The sequence below is a fragment of the Nyctibius grandis genome, chromosome 6, assembly GCF_013368605.1.
Source record: "Nyctibius grandis isolate bNycGra1 chromosome 6, bNycGra1.pri, whole genome shotgun sequence".
Classification (NCBI taxonomy): domain Eukaryota; kingdom Metazoa; phylum Chordata; class Aves; order Nyctibiiformes; family Nyctibiidae; genus Nyctibius; species Nyctibius grandis.
The window spans coordinates 9,858,379-9,879,001 of record NC_090663.1 but is presented as its reverse complement, the minus strand read 5'-3'; the positions used below and the strand labels follow the sequence as shown (position 1 = coordinate 9,879,001).

Sequence of the window (20,623 nt, the reverse complement as noted above, 5' to 3'; positions counted from 1 at the left end):
CTCTCAAGATGCCACTGAAAAAGTAGAGTGGGAGATAAATAGGATAAGCAAAGGGTTAAGAAAAAGGGATTTTTTTTTTACTTTGTAAGAAGATACATTCTGTCTTATCAGTTCATTATCAGCAACCAGTTCAATCTGTCAGTTCGGTGCTTTATGTGAACTTTTCCAATGGCAACCAGCAAAGATTTTTTTTTTTCTTTTGTACATAAATCTCTAAATCTGTCAAAGTCTGCCTTCAGCCTGGCTGTTCATCCATATGCTCCAGAATGGTGAAAAAACAGGAATGCAGCTATTTCTTATAGACAGAAGTATTTTACTGTGCTATGGAATGCTGGATGTGGAAGCTAATTAACATTTTCTGAGGAATTTTTGTGGTTGATTATTACTCAGTGCAAAATTTCACCTAGGTATTTGCAAACAAGTTCATATTTATCGTAGCAGGATAGTATGATGTCTGAACAGCCAGGGCTACCAATAAAAAATGGGATGCGGTTCATTTTCTATCATTTTACAAAAAGTTTCTCTAAGCAATTTAACCTTTCCCCTGTAAAGCAAACAGTCACCGAGGAACCTTATGTATAATTCTACACTATAATATGTTCTTACATGTAAACCAACTTTAAACTTTTTTTTTTTAGCAACTCAGTAGTTTGTTTTTAAACTGCGCCAAAATAACTATAACAGCTCTTTGTGGGTATAGAAACCAGATGTCAAGATTCCCAGAAATGCCTAGATGCTGTAATACTAGTATTTGAACTTCTGCTGGTGCAGATGTGAACTGTGTAGGATTAGAGGGTCATCTGATTCTCTAAAATTATTTTGCAGCTATCATATTAGAAATGCATATGTTAAAATATTTCTGCTTTTTATGGCCATGTACATTCTGATGATAATGTGCTAGGATTTTGGTTTTAAGGAATAAAATTTTGGACCACCGAAAGAACAAACCTCATGGTATGTGAAAAGTTTCTTCCCTGTTGAACAGAACTCATGCATTTCTCCTTCCTTCTCAGTCCTCTGAATTTGCTGCACCATAACTTTTGCCATCATGTCCAGGAGACTTGGTGATTTCAAGGTATTAAGAAAAATAAATCCATCAGTGTATACACTCAAACGAATGGATCCTTCAATATGTTACCACTAGAACTACTTGCACTTAGCACAAGTAATTAAAGTCCACTGACTAGATTATTTTTCTCTCCTGGACGGAAAGTGTCCTTTTAATTTTTCTCTTTTGACTTTCTGATAATCAAAGAAACATACATTGTAATTGCCAGTTTCTTGATGAATCCATAGTAATAATCATGAATGGGTTTTTTTGTTGGTTTTTTTTTTTTTTTGGCTTGATGCAAGAATATTGGTGTTGTCTTGAATGAGGTATTGCCAATGTACAGGTAAGGATTAGGATTTTTGGAACGTGTTTTGTTTATTCAATGGAGCTGTATTGCAGGCAGAATAGAGTTTTAATCTAAGGTTTTTTTCATCAGTCATAGGAAAAAAATCGAAATATAATTCTTACCTTACCCCAATAGTAGATGCAGTTTCCAGGAGATCCTTCTCTATCTCTTGTTCTGCCATTTTCTCTCTGTATCACTGTCCTGACGGTGTTTTAGTCTTGATTGGTTTTATCTCAATTTATAGACATCTTATTCATATTTGGTGCAAAGTCACAAGGGCAAGTTTGTGGCACTGGCCAACAAGCAGCACATCTGTCTCCCTAGGAAATGATGACTGATTTTTCTTGAAATTAACCTTGATTCTTTACATCTTATCTGTTTTCCTGTGTAAGCTTTTTTGGGGAAAAGCCAAGGCTTCTAATCCACGTGCAGTTTGGAGCCATCAGGTATGATGTCAACTTTTCCACCTCAGTCTGACATGTCAGCAGAGGGCTGTCTCCGCAGCCTGGTCCCAGAGGACAAACAGGGGAATCAAGTAGCAAGTGCTTCCACGAAGGAACACATCTTGTGTTTCAGAAGTATTTTGACATAGCTAAGACATGCGCTGCACGGAACTGAGAAGTTTTGAAGGCAATGTTTGCATCTGTTGGTTCCTGGCTATGCTTGCAGAATTTGATCTTATCAACGCTTAACGAATACCTTAAGGGCGGGTGCCAAGAGTCATTGCAGACTCTTCTCTGTGGTGCCCAGTGACAGGACAAGGGGCAATGGGCACAAACTGAAACATGGGAAGTTCCTTCTCAATATGAGGAAAAACTTCTTTACTTTGAGGGTAACAGAGCAGCGGAACAGGCTGCCCAGGGAGGTTGTGGAGTCTCCTTCTCTGGAGGTACTCACAACCCACCTGGACATGACCCTGTGCAATATGCGCTAGAAGAACCTGCTTTGGCAGGAGGTTGGACTAGATGATCTCCAGAGGTCCCTTCCAACCCCAACCATTCTGTGGTTCTGTGATTCTGTGAATTGGTCCCTTGCAGAATTGTTCTTTTTACTTGGCGTTCGTGGTCTCGCATGGGGCTGGATAGCCTTTCTCTTGCAGAGGTGTAGTGTCTTTGGCTATGACACTTTAAAACCAGACTGGATCCTTAATGCTCACTTCTTGGGGGAATGTGGTGTGATCTGGCTGTACCAAACTTTGTTTTTCCTTTGGACTGCTTGGCATTACGCTTTTTCCTCTCTCTTTCTGGGGTGCTGTGGCTGTTTATGCCTAAGTGAGATTTTTCTTGGCACAAGCTGACAGACAAACTTTAGCAGTTTTTTCAGACTATTTCTTATTTTGACTCTCTTCCCAGCTAGGAACTGCACTGGTTTTATGAATGGGGAGAAAATCCTCGGAGCACGTTATCCCAGTCTAGGTGGTATTTCTGGCTAGGCTGCATAAGGGTCTAGAAACTTCTGCATGGACTCAGAGGTGGGAATATGAAGCAATCGACTACCAGCTTAGTCAGGAAACCCAGACAGATTTAATTTCTCGCTATCAAGCATGTATATTCCTATCTCTTCAAAGTATATAAAAGAATATTAGTGACTGGGATTGTGAATCTGTCATTGACAACTAAAAGCTTTGTAGAACACTAAATCCGAAGTTTCTTTTGGCTTAAGGGAAAGGGGCACCCCATGTTCTTTAAAAAAACAAAGTATAGATACTAAAATTGTAACAGTATACTGGCCCACTCTTCTCTGTATGTCAGACACACCTAGGATCTGTCTCTCCCAATGAACATCTTATTTATCAGTTCCTGTACAAGACGTACTTAGTGGAAGGCTGCTTTTTTTCAGTGTGTAACTTTGTGATTGTATTTCATTTTATGACATTTTGCAAGCTGCTGTCTCTGGTTGGGGTTGTGTCTCCCTCAAGAGTCAATTCGTATCTCGTTTGCTTGGTTGTTTGTTTTGAGCCTTTCTAGTAATTGTGAGATAACTGGAGAGAATAATACAAAGCTTGATAAAACCATATGTAATGACATGTGATGGAAAATGAAGAGTACTGTTTTTTGTTTTGTTTGGGGCTTTTGAAATTGCAAATTACTGTGTTTCATCCAGCTAAAATGCTGCCAGGGCCTTAGACAACCTCTTGTAGCTGAGGAATTAACTGTGATACCAGACTTGTATATCTTTACTGAAGAGGATCCTCTTATGATAAGATATTTGAACTTTGCGTGTGTGTTTGCTGTAGGATTTCCAGCTCCCAGCTGTGGGCTGACAAGGAGAGGTTATCTGTAATATGTAAATAACTTATGCACAAAAACATGTCTCATAACCAGATACAGTGAATACATACTGTGTTTTGGTTTTATTCCTCAACTTTTCCTTCATATAAATGTAACATTTCTCTCTAGGCTAGACATGCTAGCAACAAAACAGCCTTGGGGATAATAGCAGGTTTTGGGGTGAATATCCTAAACTTGATTAGATTACTGTGAATACAGAATATCAAACTTGAGTACAATTCTGGTGTTTGGCCTGATTTTAAAAATTGACACAGAGAAAATACATGTTTGAAATTAATTCTGGTGTGAAGTGCCATAAGTGTGCAGTTTGTCTTCTTCCCTCTGAAAGAAATCTGATGTTCGGGGTCCTGTCATCAGTTGGCATGTTGCTTTTCATGAACTGTTGCTCTCAACCTAAGTACTATTTTTCAGGAAGTGATTTTAAATAACTTATCTCCAGCTAAAAACACTTGCTGGAGTGTGCCTCTGTATTTTACTTTGTCAAGTCCTTTACAGCACAAACGACTTGGTTCTTTGGTGAGGAGCAATGTGCTTTGTATTGGCAGGATGAAGAAGGCTGGAAAATGGAAGAGTGCCGTAGAAAGACTTGGAGGTACAATGCAGGCAGATGTGCTCCGTACAGGTGGAGAGAGGTGGATCAGCGACCGAGGAAGACCAGTCAGCCTAAACAAATTCATATGTGCTGCGGCTGCACGTAGTCTGGTTGCATCTGGCTTCTCACAGCCTGAGAGAGGCTTTGGGGTGTTCCAAAGAATAAGTGAAAAGCTTGCTTATATATAGTTCCAGCTGTTTTGCTATAGTGTTACTGTTAAGCTAAGTTTTTATGATGACTACATTCTGGCTCCAGCAGTTTTTTTGGAAGCTCACGTGATTGAGTTGGTTTGGTAAGGGTGATGTCTTCTTCCAAATTGCAGTCTCCTGTACTGAGTGATGCTTGTGGTGAGGTACGCTAAGGCAAGGTTCATGGTTGCATCATCCATTGCAAGTCGGAATAAGTTCCTCAGCATGTGAAATGAAATGTATGAGAGTCATGTTGTCTTCTGCTACAATTCATTGCTGAAATGTGTAACAGTGCTCTGCTGGAGAGTGTTCCCATTTGCTGCAGAGGATGATGCATGGGTAGGAATGATGAATCAGTGCTGACCTGGGCAGAATGAAGAAAAATGGAACTTTTCTGTTTAAATTTTGATTTTCTTTTTCTGTTTTTCTCATGCAGTGTATCTTGCTCTAAGTGCTGTACAAGTTTTTATGTAACAGTATGTGCAGAGAGAAATGAAGTGTGTAAGAGGAAGTTCTCCCATTTGCTCTGTGTTGGGAGTAACAAGGCTTTGTTGGGCCACCTGGAACACTGGACTGAGTGCAGGTCCGGCTTGGGCAGTAACACATGTACTACAGCAGAGGAAGGAATGTCTCCCTGATAATGGTGGGGTGGCAGACCACAGTTTCATTAGGCTCCTTTGTAGAAGTTTGGGGTATATAAGACAGGCTCTTTATGTACACATCTGCTTTTCACAAGTGCTAGCAGCTTTGTGGTAAGAAACATATGTAATCATTAGGAAGTCTAGCAGTCTCCTGGTTTTTCATGTTGTGTCTAATGAAATTATTTCCTGGGAAATAAAGATGTTTGTAATGGCTCTTCTGGTAATTTAGCAAGTCTCACTTCACAGGTAATGTATTTTTTCCTTTATGGAATAAAACAACTTGCATAGCTTTCTTGAAATTGTCTTTTACAAAGACAATTATATATATACAAGAGCTGTTAATGTAATTTTCGTCATTCAAGTTGCCTCATTTACTCTAGGATTTATTTTGTTAGGAGGCCTGTGTTCATTATAGCTTTAGAAGTTAGCTTTGGGATTTGGTGCTCAGAAATTACCTGTGAGGAGAAGGGCTGGGTTTATTATGGGACTTGAAGATGCTTTCCAAAGAGGTGAGGTTTGTGTTGGGCTTATAAATCCATCTTTTCAATTATATCTTTCTTTCCTGTATTTGTCCTGGTCTTAACACTAGTACTGAGTTTAGCTTCTGTGTTAGCCTGGGTGCCTTTGTGCTTTTTTTGTGTCCTGTACTTCAGGTTTTTATTGCCTTCCTTGTTGAAGTACTTGAGCATTCAGTGAAGTGTTAAACAGTGACTACTATATTTCACATGTGGATTTTGTGTAATTTAAATACAGAAGCTGCCTGTCTCAAACTGGTCTTTTTGAAACTATCTGCATTCATATACCTCCTGGAAATTAATTTTTGCCATAATTTTTAACAGGTTATTTTGATATATATGGAATAAATATATAAATGCGTATCCCTGAAATGAGCCATCATGTTGTAATCAGTCAGTACTTTTCCCATCTTACTGCAATTACACACACACCCCTGAATTTAATGCCCTTTCCTTTCTCTTAGGTTGCATTGGGACCTGACTAGACCTTACTGTTGTAGGCAGTAACATCAACCATCAAGCAGTAGCTGCTTGGAGAGTAAAAGTATAATGTCAGCTTGATTTACATTGCGATGTTTTCAGTCCATTTCAAAAACATAATTGTTTTGCTGACTGTAAATCATTTTTGATACCCCTCCAAAATATATGCATATCTCCAAACTTAATCAGTTCCAGGCTATATTCTTCTGCCTGTCATCTCCAGCTGATAAATTCTGGACTTGCCTTTTATCTCAAATAAATAAACAAAAAAGTAACTGAATAAAAATTGTTTCTCAACACATACTGTAAATATGGATGTTAGTCATGATTTTGAATGGTGTTTGTGTTCACAATGCAGTTTTGGAATTTGTATTCCTGAACAGAGCCTTTAGTTGGATATATTCAAGTTAGGTTAATAACTTGTAATGATTGTCTGTGTATATCATTGATAATTACAAATAATATGAAAAAAATCTGAGTTCTGTTATATTGACATGTGTATTTATGGTTTAAAAAAAATCCCTAGCAGTCTCCAAAACATTTTATTTGAAAGGGAATGCTTTATTTCACCTATATTTTTATAAGGAAAAGCAGTGTAGTTTTAGAAGTTGTAAAATATTCACTACATCAGGAAACTGTTGCCTGACTAGATAAGCTAACTGCTTGGAGGAATAACCTGAAGCATCTTACTGTAAGAATTTTCAATTAATTGCTTTGAGTGTGTTTACAAATAACCACAAAAGTGCAAAATATGGTTCTCCTTCGTGTATTTCTCTGCAGTTGCTTGGGTCATGTATATTAAAAGCGGGTTTTTTATGTTTAATAATGCCTTGAGCAGATCATCATTGGTAGTCCCTGAAGTTCTGCAGGCATTTGCAGTCTGCAGACTTGTGCATTTCATACATGCTGGGTGTTGAAAATTAAAGCAGAGCTGTGGCTCAGGTCTGGTGCAGCAGTAACTGCTGGAGGGAGCAAAACTGAAAAGGCTACAGGTTCTAGAGCTAAATTCAGATGTAAGGAAGCTTTTCTCAAAGGTAGCAAGTAAGGGCAAAAAAAAGATTTTTTAATTCAGTAGGTTTGAACAGATGTCTCTCACCTTCAGAAGGAAATTGTACCACTGTGCTCGTGGCAAATCTAGAGGGTTCTTTCTGCAGCTCTCATCTTTGAACCTGTGAATGGAACAACAAAGTATTGATTGGGCTGGAGGGAAACTTGGCTGGTTCAAGCAGAGACCGCAGTGGGAAAGTACTTCCAAGTTCTGACCTCCACTTTGCATTTGTTACACAAAACAGAAAGGCTTGAGCAGGGAAAAGCTGAGGAATGGGAGATGACAACTGTTATTTTTGCCTGTTTTGGAGCAAATTCCCATGTTTTAGGCAAGGAATGTGATTATATGACTGTAGGTCGGACAGCTGTGTAAGTCAGGCTGGATGCAGCTATTACCATCTATTTTTCAGAGTAGTCTTGAAATTACTAGGAATAATTAAGAACTTTGATTTCAGAAATGTCAGGAAATTTTTTTGACACTTTGATTTTTATGTTGATTATTTTCTTCAGAGAAAAATATTCACCGTTTCTCAATTGAAAAGCAATGAATAGCTTTGATCCAACACTGCATGTACGTTGAACCTTCTGTCAAATGCAGTATTCACAGCAAAACCAATTCAACTTTTTAACCTGTTATGCCATTGAAATATAAGCTATAGCTGTGCCAGCACGTGTTTTTCCTTAAAGCTTTGGAAGCACTGGAATTCTTTGCCCCATTATATGCAAGAAAAGTCATGAATGTGCCTCTGATTTTGGTATGGTCCCTAGTTAGTGTTCATTTCTGGAGTCTGACTGGGGTGTAGAGCCTGTGTAGAGCAGTGGTGGTAGAGAAGGAAGTTCAGCTGTGGTGGAAGATAAAGGTTACTCTTGTCTGCTAATTAAGACCTGCAGTAGCTGTCTACATTGAAATTGAAGTTAATGGTACATCTATGAGTTAATATTTTTGCATTACTTAAGTATGCTTCATTTCTCAAAGACCAGATTTCTCTTTCTTTTTTTTTCATGTCTCCAATGTAGTGTTGGTTGTTGATTCTATTATCAAATATAATAAAGGAAAACTAGTTTGAATCATATTCTTGCTGAAGTATTGTAAATATTACAATAAACATTGCTGGTAATGCATTTCACAGAATCACAGAATCAGCCAGGTTGGAAGAGACCTCTGGGATCATCAAGTCCAACCATTGCCCTGACACCACCATGTCAACTAGACCATGGCACTAAGTGCCATGTCCAGGCTTTTCTTAAACACATCCAGAGATGGTGACTCCACCACCTCCCTGGGCAGCCCATTCCAATGTCTAATGACCCTTTCTGAAACGAAATTCTTCCTAATGTGCAACCTGAACCTCCCCTGGCGAAGCTTGAGGCTGTGTCCTCTTGTCCTATCGCTAGTTGCCTGAGAGAAGAGGCCGACTCCCACTCCGCTACAACCTCCCTTCAGGTAGTTGTAGACTGCAATATTCCTTGCTTTTAACAGCAGTTCGCAATTAATGCCTTTACCTCTTCTGTCATTTAGCGTACTAGAGAAAATACTCTGCAGCCAGAAGTTTTCAGAATGCATTTGGAGAGAACCTGAACACGTATAGTTATAATGTGAAAGTGATATTGCTGATCAATAAAGAGTAATAGGCACTAGGCTGTAAGTATTACAGCTTTTCTGAAAGCCATTTTTGGGAATGTGGGAAAAGAAGCAACTCTTCATTAAATAGGTAGTACCATAATTGTGTCGGTTTTTTATATTTACCTAAACAGGCAGCAAACAGGTCTGAGAAACTTGATCTTGCCAGAAGAGACAATATGTGATTTTTTCTTTTTTTTTTTTTTTTTTAAATCCTTGTATGAATCACTGATATATAGTGACTAGAGGGTTTGGGTGGTTCTTTGGTTTTTATATTGTTTTTCTGTTTTCCCTCTCAATAAATGAATATAGAACTGTCCATCTTAGGAAAATGTGTAACAGAAAAACGTTCGTGTTTGTATTTAACTTCTGCTTAGTGTTTGTGCATTCTCTGTCTTGATTTAAAAGGAACCAGTTTGGGCGGCGGGGGGAATAGCTGAAGACTAATACAGCTTATCCAACATGCATGCTGATGAGGAGAAATGGTCAAACTGTATGCTGAGCTAGCACAGAAAACAGGAATAGCTGTACAAACTCATTTGTTTCCCAGGAGAGATTTTCTACGTGACCAGGAGATCAAGGACAGACCTTGAGGTATTGTCTGAAAAGACCCAGGAATGCCTAATTGAGGAAAAAAAAAAAAATCGGGTCAGCAGGGGGTGGGAGCAGGGATGTGGGTGAGCCGCCTTCAGTGCACTGTCATCCCCCTAGTTTACTGTTTTCCAGCAAATATATGCTTTTTGTGTACTTGAATATATTGTTGTTGTTGTTGATGGACTCTTTCAAAAGTTTTTAGCATGATTTAAAGTCATCTGTGGTCCTGCTGTTGGTCTGTCTGGTGCCTTTCTCCTCTCTCTCTTCTTGGCCATCTTCTGGTAACTTTCAAAACCATTATTTGTGTTCAAGCATGCTTGGAAAAAGGATACTAACCTCAGCATCAAGTCCTTAAAAGCAATGAAGTTCCTAAAAGTTCCCTAAAACTTTAGGTAGGTCCCTACCTAAAGTGAGGTGGGGACTTTCTGCGAAGAGAGATGATGTTAAATGTTCTGACTGAAGGACTGTCTTGAGTGCTTTCATTGTTAGACATGGATGAACCTCCACAGATAGATGCTGTGGTGAGCACAGGACAAGCATCAACTGAAGCTTGCTGTTATCTGGAAAACAGAATAGGAAACCCAGTTTGGTGATGACACTCAGAAAGCTACTTGTTTGTATGATTTAGCTGAAATAGTGCAAATAAGATCAAAAGAGTTACTTACGCAGACGTTCATTTGAAGTTATTGTCAGAAGGCAGAACCTGGCAAAAGTTTCTGTGCTGGGGGCTGTAAGAGCAGTTTCTTTCATCACTGGGCTTGAACAGATGCGTTTCGGAACAAAGTTCTGATGAAATCTTTTTGTTGAAATGATTGATTGTGCTAGTGATATGATGCCAAGGTAGTTAAATCCTGAACATCTGGCAAGTTGTTCAACCAGAGCTTATTGAAAGCCTCCTACAAGGCAAATGAGGTTATGTATGAGCAACTTTACACAGATGACTCTGCTTTTATTAAAACATGATACGGAACACCTCAGACTCATCATAAGCAAGTTTGCTGAGGCAAAGGAAAATAAAGATGCACTTTGAATATGAAGAAACGGAAGGAATGTGCTATGCCTGTTACTACCTGAGAAAGACTATGGAGTAACTCTTTTATAGTCAGCAGGCTTAAACTCGTTGCTGGGTCAGGTTTCCCTCCTGTTAGTTTTGTCTATGCCCTGATTAACTGAGACATTTATTTCATGATCCAGGAGTAAAATGCTATATATGTCAGATTGTTCAAAACAGGTCAGTACTGAACAGCAAAGCAAAATTGGCGCTCTACCAGGTCTGCTAAGCATGAGCAAAATACTGGCACTACAGACCTGGGAGGAAAAAAAAAAAAAATCCTATTAGGCTATGTGCATGCTAGAACAAGATAGAGCTGAAATGAGGCTGCAAAGCAGTCCTTCAGCTGCACAAAGTAGTGTTTTTGAGGGTTTTGTTTGTTTGTTGTTGTTTTGGTTTTGGGTTTTTTTTTTTTTAGAATAGAAATCTGATTCTGAAAGGAATAAAGGGTATAGCAAACTAATAATTAGACATTAACACTGAGGATGTGCAAGAAGAGGTCATTGTTTGCCTCAATGTTTAGGAATTGTTATAAATATTTAGACACATCCATAAAACCTGTTATAACATAACTACAGTGGGTTAAAAAGTCCTCTAATGCAGAAGGCTGTGAAGACATGCAGCGAAGCAAGATGGAGAGTTTGCATTGTTGGAGGAAAAATAGTTGGGTGCTGCTTCCAAATGCCACACCATTCCTCTGTGTAAGGGGGGCCTGTAGATCTGGAATTGAATGTAATCAATCAACAAGCCGATGGAGCTAAATTGGCTATTTTTCTCCTAATAGGTAACAAATCACTAAAAATACTGCAGAATCTATTTCAGTTGAAGAGATACTTAGTGTAACGTTTGAGTTTAAATACAAAAATCTAGACAAATCTGAAGCAAACTGCATAAAAGCATTTAAAGAGTGATTTGTCCATTTCAATATGTGTCCTGACAAGTTAAATTTGCTGTTTCTAAGTAAATGTTTATTCTTTAAACTTGATGTTCTTGCAGCAGCTGAGAATGAAATGTGATTATCTTAAGGTCAAACTTGGGGAGATTAGCTGCAGGAGAAGGCTTTTGGTAAGTGTTTTACAAGTTCAGTGGGGTGGGTTGACCTTGGCTATCTGCTGGGTGTCCACCCAGCCACACTCTCACTGCACTTCTCAATAGGCCAGGGGGAGAAAATAGGATGAAAAAGCTCATGGGTCAAGATAAAGACAGGGAGATCACTCACCAATTACCGTCATGGGCAAAACAGACTCAATTTTGGGAAGATTAATTTCTTGCTAATTAAAAATAGCCTGCTGTAGGCTAGGGGAGGAGGCAGCATTGCAGGTTACCTACTCTTCACATGGAAGAATTGGCTGCTCTATCACTTCTCATGCCTGCTTAACATGTTGGCTTCCCCATGGCAAAACCCCTTTCTCTTTCTGAAGTCTGTTTTCTTTCCTAGAAATCGAAGATGCGGTTCAGCTGCAGGGCACTTCTGTTCAGCAGAATACACATCCAAAAGCTTAAGTTATGTGTTCAGCATATGCTTATGTACTTCCCCCAGAAAATATGGATTTAAGCGCATGCTTTTCTAGACTAGTATTATGAACACTCAAAAATAGCAACTCCGTATGGTGACTTAATCCATCATGAGTGGCGTGGCAGTCTCAAATATTTGTTACTCTAGTTCAGTGTAACCACTGTCAGATTTTCCTTTTTTGGGGAGTTGCTGTTATACCCCTCTGTAGGGAGACAAAGCACTGAAGTGTGTTTGAGGAGAGTGTGCTAATATTGCAAAAACACATCCACCTGATTTTTGTTGTTCAATAAATCATTATCTCACTGATTTTTTGGCTTGTGCTGCTGCTAGCATTTTATTGTGTTAACAACCTGTTCACCTGTCTTTCTCGCTTGTGTAATGATATTCTGTAGATAAACACAGAGCAGCTGGCAAAGCTTTAATCAGGCTGTAGCTTTTCTCACATTGCTTGTTTTTTATGAATCCTCATGACCAATTACCAATCGTTGTATTCATCTTGGAGTCCTTTTTCTTTTTATGCATGTGCAACACCAGTGTAAGACTTCATTACATTCTACAAAATATGAATGTTGAGGGAATTTTTTCCCTTTTCTCCTTAACTGATAGCACTTAAACCAAACAAAAAAGCCCCCAAAACAACTGCGTACTTGAAGTAGCAGTTACTGTGTCGTTTATTGTGAAGAAATATTTTTGCTACTAAATATTATAACATTTGAATTTAACTACCAGAAATTTTGGCTTACTTGCCTGTTAAGGGAATGATTGTTTCTTATTGTTATTAGCATTTGGAAATCAATGAAAAATTCAAAGGACCTATCCAAGGGAAGGATGTGAGTACATCGGCTTACATGGGAGGTGAAAAATGAACTGATGTAAGAACTTGCTGGTATCCTTTTCTGAAGAAATAACTTAAATCTTTCAAACTAGTCATCTGGCAGTTAAGCCTGCTAGTGCAAATGTGACTTGTGTGATCTATTTTAAATTGGATAAGTTTCTGTCACTGTAAGTCTCTTATTTTTCACAGTGACAATGAATAACCTTGGGACTTTGGACCTAAATCCTGTTACTTTCGAACAAAACACTTCTGATACTGTTATGTAAGTCTTAGTTTAAGTTTAATTAGCTAAAAACTGGTTACATGCAACATCAGTTCTAAGCTTTAAAAATCACAGAATCATCTTGGTTGGAAAGGACCGTTAAGATCCTAGAGTCCAAACACTAACCTAACGCCACCAAGTCAACCACTAAACAATATCCCTAAACCATGTCCCTAAGCACTACATCTACTCGTCTTTTAAATACCTCTGGGGATGGTGACTCCACCACTTCCCTGGGCAGCCAGTTCCACTGCTTGATAACCCTTTCAGTGAAGAAATTTTTACTGATATCCAATCTAAACCTCCCCTGGTGCAACCTGAGGCAGTTTCCTCTCGTCCTATTGCTTGTTAACTGGGAGAAGAGACTAGCACCCTCCTCGCTACAGCCTCCTTTCAGGTACTTGTAGACAGCAATAAGGTCTCCCCTCAGCCTCCTTTTCTCCAGACTAAACAGCCCCAGTTCCTTCAGATGCTCCTGATAAGACTTGTTCTCCAGACCCTTCACCAGCTTTGTTGCTCTTCTTTGGACTCTTTCCAGCACCTCAATGTCTTTCTTGTAGTGAGGGGCCCAAAACGGAACACAGCATTTGAGGTGTGGCCTCACCAGTGCCGAGTACAGGGGCATGATCACTTCCCTGGCCCTGCTGGCCACACTATTTCTGACACAAGCCAGGATGCTGTTGGCCTTCTTGGCCACCTGGGCACACTGCTGGCTCATATTCAGCTGGCCATCGATCAACACTCCCAGGTCCTTTTCCACCAGGCAGCTTTCCAGCCACTCTTCCCCAAGCCTGTAGCAGTGCCTGGGGTTGTTGTGCCCCAAGTGCAGGACCTGCCACTAGGCCGTGTTGAACCTCATACAGTTGGCCTTGGCCCATCGATCCAACCTGTCGAGATCACTCTGCAGAGCCTTCCTACCTTCAAGCAGATCAACACTCCTGCCCAACTTGGTGTCATCTGTGAATTTACTGAGAGTGCACTCGATCCCCTAGTCCAGATCATTGATAAAGATATTAAAGAGAACTGGCCCCAATACTGAGCCCTGGGGAACACCACTTGTGACCGGCTGCCAACTGGATTTAACTCCATTCACCACAACTCTTTTGGGCCCGGCCATCCAGCCAGTTTTTTACCCACCGAAGTATACACCCATTCAAACCATGAGCAGCCAGTTTCTCCAGGAGGACGCTGTGGAAGACCGTGTCAAAGGCTTTACTAAAACCATGTCAAAGGCTTTACTAAAGTCCAGGTAGACAATATCCACAACCTTTCCCTCATCCAGTAAACGTGTCATCTTGTCATAGAAGGAGATCAGGTTGGTCAAGCAGGACCTGCCTTTCATAAACCCATGTTGACTGAGCCTGATCACCTGGTTGTCCTGTACATGCCCCATGATAGCACTCAAGATGATCTGCTCCATAATTTTCCCTGGCACCGAGGTCAGAGTTACAGGCCTATAGTTCCCCAGATCCTCCTTCCGGCCCTTCTTGTAGACAGGTGTCACATTTGCTAATTTCCAGTCCCCTGGAACCTCCCCAGTTAGCCAGGACTGCTGATAAATGATGGAAGGTGGCTCAGTGAGCACTTCTGCCAGTTCTCTCAGTACCCTTGGGTGGATCCCACCTGGTCCCATAGACTTATGCATGTCTAAATGTCATAGCAGGTCTCTAACCATTTCCCCTTGGATTGTGAGGGCTTCACTCTGCTCCCTGTCCCTGTCCTTCAGCTTGCAAGGCTGGATATCCGGATAACAACTTGCCTTACTACTAAAGACTGAGGCAAAGGCGGCATTAAGCGCACCTCAGCCTCTTCCTCATGTTTTGTCACCATGTTACGTCCTGCATCCAGTAAAGGATGGAGATTCTCTTTGGCTCTCCTCTTGTGGCTAAAGTATTTGTAGAAACATTTTTAATTGCCTTTTACAGCAGTGGCCAGATTAAGTTCTAGCTGGGCTTTGGCACTTCTAATTTTTTCCCTGCATAGCCTCACACCATCTTTATAGTCCTCCTGAGTGGCCTGCCCCTTCTTCCAAAGCTCATAAACTCTCCTTTTTTTTTTTCCCCTGAGTTCATGTACTACGTTGCCTCATCACTAGCTATATTTAAAATGATTAGGACCTAATTCTACTTTGTGGTGCACAGAACACGTCATCTCATACATGAGTTGCCTTCCAAAATGTTAGGTGGTGGTTTCTGTACACTACAGAGTAGGAGTGAGTTCTTAACCTGTAGTTTTTCCAAATTCCCACCTCAAAGGGAATGTGCTTCCACTTGTGAAGTCCCTTTTCTGATTTCTGTGCTGTGGAGTAATTGTTTGTATTTGGCACTGTCTGATAAAGGCAGCGTTTATTTCAAGGAATGGAAGTTTGAGGTTGATCCTCTTTGTGTGGTTATATGACAATGTGCTTCTTTCCTTTTCCCGAAAATACAGCAGACAGCAGACTCAAACTGAGAACAACTAGGCCCTCAGTAATAGACACACTTATACCACCCTTTCCCTTACCAAAGGGGGAATCAAGGAAGCTACATAAATGAAAGACAGTTCCACTGATGTGAAATGAATGCCACGGCCTTTCTCTAAAACTTTTAACTTTGGTCATTAGAGTTGTAGCATTAGTTGTATCAGAATAGAAATTGTTGAGCAGGCAGTTGATCTTCTTTAACATTCCTGGCTAAGGAAGAGCAGCATTGTGGGGCACCTGCAGCAATTGAAAATATTGCACTTATATTATCACCCAATGTTGTCCTGTGATTGTTTGTGGATGCAGTTGCTGCAAAGTGTCATAAAATATAGATACTTCTGTAAAAATACACCTTTTACCATTATCAAGTCCTACTTGAAAGGTAACCCTGATGGATGTAGGTTTACTTTGTTCCCTTGTCAAAAAGCAATCTGGATTTACCATCGGCAAAATGCATATAATTAATGCTTTTCCATATAGTTTCTTTCCGTAGGGATCAGGTCAGGGTTTCTGAGCGTGTGGGAAAGACACAAATGCTTAGTGCTGGAAAAGTGCCAGTGAACAAGGGAGATCTGGAGCCTTTCATCTCAGGTCCATGAATTTTATTTTAAGCAGGATTGGGGTTTAGCTGTTTTTCTGAAGCCTTTAGATCAGCAGTTCAAAAATAATGAATATTATTTTCCAGAGGATAACTGACAGGCATCAGAAGATAATTATATCACTAGCTGGGATCTTGCTCATCTGTATGGTTCCCTTGCTTCAGTGTATTCTTTGGCTCATTTGGGATGATGATGTCTCCTGTCTCTTTTTAGGGAATGATGAAGGCTCTGTTCCTGTTGCGATGTCAGTAGAAGAAAAAGCCTGAACAATATCTTTATTTCCCTATAAAGGATCATGGAAACCCGAGGGAAACATTCCCTTTAGTGTTCAAATTATGGGCTGCTGTCACTTATATTTATAAGATGATGCATATTTTATGTGTTAGTTGGAAGAAGCAGCAGTATTGATACTTGAAAGCTGTTGTTAAAAATCACGCAAGAGGCCCTTGCAATTTTGTTTCAAAAGGAGAAAATCATCCCCAAGAAGAACATTATTTCTGGAAATGTGATTTTTCAAGGCAATTCTTAAATTCCAGAGTTATGGAATGGTTTGAGATTGATCTCTTGTCACCCTGACTTCTCGTTGTAGTATCAATTTTCATTCTAGCTGTTTGCTTCTGTCCTGCGTTGAGAAGTCTGTACTAGAATGTCTTTCTTTGACACTTTTTTGGTGACATCTTCTGGTTTTGATAGACCGGCTTGTTTACAAGATGTGAGAACAGTATCTTTTCATCTGATAACATGCAGTAAGTTATCTTATAGACTTGTTGCTTATCTAATAGCCCATAGCTAACAGGTCTCTTAAACTAAGATGTTTTCCTTTTAACTTTCTCTTATAGCCCATATAAATCCCATTTGAAAAATCAAGTCAGAATTCATTATGCAACAAACTGAACTAACCTAATCCTAGTCACTGTTCATTGGTCGGACTTCATGAGTAAAAACCGAGCATAACCAATTCAATAGTTAATACAATTTTTTCACGTGGTCAGTTTTATACTGACCTTGTGGATGGCTGGCAGTCGTCTTCTGATTTTGCTCTCTGACCTAGTGAGAGTGGTACCTAATGAAAAAGAAAAATCATTAAAAAGTATTCAGTGAGTCATCTTTCATTAAAAAAATGAATGATGTGGTATTACATGACATGGTGAAATGTTTAAAAAAAAAAAAAAAAGTAACTGAGGGTGTGCTTATTCCTGTCTTTGCACTGACTGGAGTGATAGGCAATGTATATCATACAACTTGGGATAATAAGTTATGACCCATGAATGAAGTGATGATTTCAAATCTGTGGAGAATGTGCTCCAGTGGTATGGTAAGTTATGTGCTAGCAGTGTATCTACACAGAATAACCTGGACCATTTGGTGGGCTGAATCTTTTTGAATGTTAGATGTTGATTATAAAGAAACGTTAGACAGAAGGAACACAGGGCGTACTTATGAGACTCCTACCTGGATAGGTGACGCTCAGGAGGGTATTGGGATGATAACAGATTTAAAACAAAAACAATACCACCACACACACAAAAACCTCAAAGAAACCCTCCCCAAACCAAACAAATGAAAATCCCCCCCCAAATCCTCAAACCATGTGTGAAACCTACAATGATGATGTGGTAAAAGCGGCTACTGCACTCTGGATACAGAACCAGGTGAAGTAACACAAGTACTCAATGCTTGAGTGGAAAAAGGCAAAACAAGAGCAGTATCTAGCAGCTGAAGTCCAGCAAATCAAAACAAGAGAAGAGATGCATTAATTTGATGGTAAATGTGATTAATTCCCAAAACAAACTACCAGGACAAGTGGTAGGTTCTCTGTTAGGTGCTTTCAAATGAACTCTTTCTATTAATTTCAGCAGCTGAGGATGGGAATTACTAATTCTTACTCTGCCGAAGAAGAGTAAGTAATTCAGATGGAATTATTTGAATCATATTTTACATAGACTGAAAGTAAAATTTGGCATAGAGCATGGTGCTGTCTTTTATTTTCTGCTACCAATTGGAACAAATCTAATTTAGAAAGTTGTGGTTATTTGCTTTAAAAGGCCTCCTGCTAAGAGATTGAGTTTCATGCCGCTTTGGCTTGCCAGGGACCACATATGATTGACACAGTTAATCAAAGATCACGCTACTAATCTGCACCAAGCATAACACAGTTGAGAGAACTCAATTAAAACTTTTGTTCCTCCAATTTACAAGATCAGCCACACGGGAGCTAAATATCTCAACCTTACTTGTTTTGCTTGAAACCAGTCTTAATAAATTGCCTTATTTTGCTTCTGCAGTGCAATTTAGATGCTTATAAATCATCAGTCATGCTTTGCCGCAATTCCACACGTGAACTCCTGCATCTTCGGTGAACACCTTTGTCTAGAAAGTTTTAATGAATGTAGGTAAACGCTGAAGGAAAATGTAAAAATCTGAAATAATAAAAATAATCTCGTGGGGGAAGTGCTGAAAGAAATGCTTGTTACTAAGCCTTACTTTGTAAATGCAGAAGTTTAGAACTAAACTAAATTAAATTTAGTAGTTCAATTATAGACTCTTCCTCGTACTATCATTAATTTTGAACTTTGTTTCCCTGACTGTATATCACAAGCTTTATCCTGCTCCCTGGGCATCTTTATATCAATGCTATAGTAAAGACATTATTCAAGACTGTAAATTTTTGATAGCTTACACTTAGGGTACTGAAACTGTTTAATAAAAGACAACATTGAAAGGAATAAGAGGAAGAAGCTTATGATTGGAAAGGCTCTCTGTTTTTTTTAGAAACGGCTGTTTAAAGAACAGATAAACCCTGACACTTCCATTACAGCATTTCAACTGCCTGAAAAGATGTCTCATTTCTGACTTGCCTCAGAATTTGAATAATGTGACCTGGTGATGTAGAAAGCTGCCGGGCAGTGTGATGGCTCACAGCAGTGTTAAAGATAACCTTCAATTCATTATGTTAATACTCAAATTTATTATGTTAATGTTCAAGTAAGACATGTAGGAACAGGAGTCGGTGCCTCTGTTTTCAGGGAGGACTGTTGTTGTCTTGTGAAATTGTTGAGAACCAATTCAGCATGTAACACTGAGGACATATTTAGCATCATTTATAAGATTGTCTCTTTTTCCATAAGTTTTACAGCAATAAAAATACTCTCAGTAGTTAACTCTTTGATCCTGTCAAGCGTGGAGAGTGTGTACTGTTCTCTTCAAAAGGTGTTAATACTGTTCTTCCTTTTCAGGGGCTGTACAGCTGTGCAGGTTTTAGTGTTGTACTGTGAAGGGCTAAAAGGATTTTTCTGCAGGGTATGAATCTTGGGGAGACTAAAATAGGGAATTGAACAGTGTGTTGTGGTACTTTCTGTTGAATGACTTTTTGGAAGTATGAAGCAAAAATAACTGCTTTTTTCAAGTATTCCTAATGGGTATTTATTGTGTTCTCACCACTTCTGAACCTGTGTTGCTGTTGACAGAGATTTGCTACTAATCTTTTTACATGATCACAGACAGCTGGTCTCTTCTGGACTGGTGCTGCAGAACTGGGCGTATGTGAAGCACGAGATTTAGCTCTTAGATACACCTTTATCACCTCTATTAGTGCTTTAAACCTGTGGGTTGCGAACAGCAGCAGTTCTGATCCCCCTGCATCCTTATGCCCATCCCTTAAGAACTTTGATATTCTGTCCTTTTACAATAGTGGAAATGTTTTGTGTGTTTGATAGAAAATGTTATGGTTCACAACATACACTTCCTCATTATACCCTCCGTGTTTTTGTCTTTTGCCATTTGTTGCATTTGGTGATGTCTTTTAGACTGATGTTATCTTCTAGTTTAATGTTGACTAATTTCTTCACTGTATTACACTTGTTTGTTTTGGTACGTGTTTTGCTCTGACGTACTTATCTTGTACATCTTCATTAGCTGTCATTTAAAATGTGTTGCTGGTAATTTCTATGCTTTTGCTATTTTTTTTGGTTTATAAAAGCAGTATTTTCTTTTTACACAACAATTTCCTTTCCCTGGAAGTGCTTCCCTATGTTAATTTTTTTCCCCCCAATGTTTGAGTCTCTTTAAATAGCTTCCATGCAACTTGGTCTTTATTTTTACTGGTTGTATACATAACCTGGCCCTTCTAAAAGTATTTTCACATTGTTTCGTTCTTCAGTGCATTAAGAATCAATTTCAGATACTTTGCAGCTATTTGTTTTCTGTAGTATTAGGCATTTTTTCTTTCATCTAGTGACAACTGATTCTAATTCCCAGTCTACAATTAGTACAGTCTTAATGTTTCTTACACTGCAATTAAAACCAACTATTTTAATTTTATACACATCTCCTGCAAATCTTGTGTATGTTTTACTGGCTGCTGCTTTAGAATAATATGAGACTGTGCTTATGTGAGCCCATGAATCTTTCACCAACTTGCTGGCCCCTACACAAAGCTATTCCCTTCCTCCTCCCACTTGTATCTCCACTCTCTTTTAACAGTCAAAATTCTTATTACCCCTGCCCCCGATTTCTGTTATTTCCAATATTTTG

The 20,623-nt window shown here is 39.3% G+C and overlaps 1 protein-coding gene across 1 annotated transcript in view; it reads left to right on the top strand.

The window, feature by feature from the left end:
• The window catches only part of ZFYVE28 (zinc finger FYVE-type containing 28), a 169,182-nt gene that overhangs the window by 62,907 nt on the left and 85,652 nt on the right, over window positions 1-20,623 (top strand). The window lies entirely within an intron of this gene.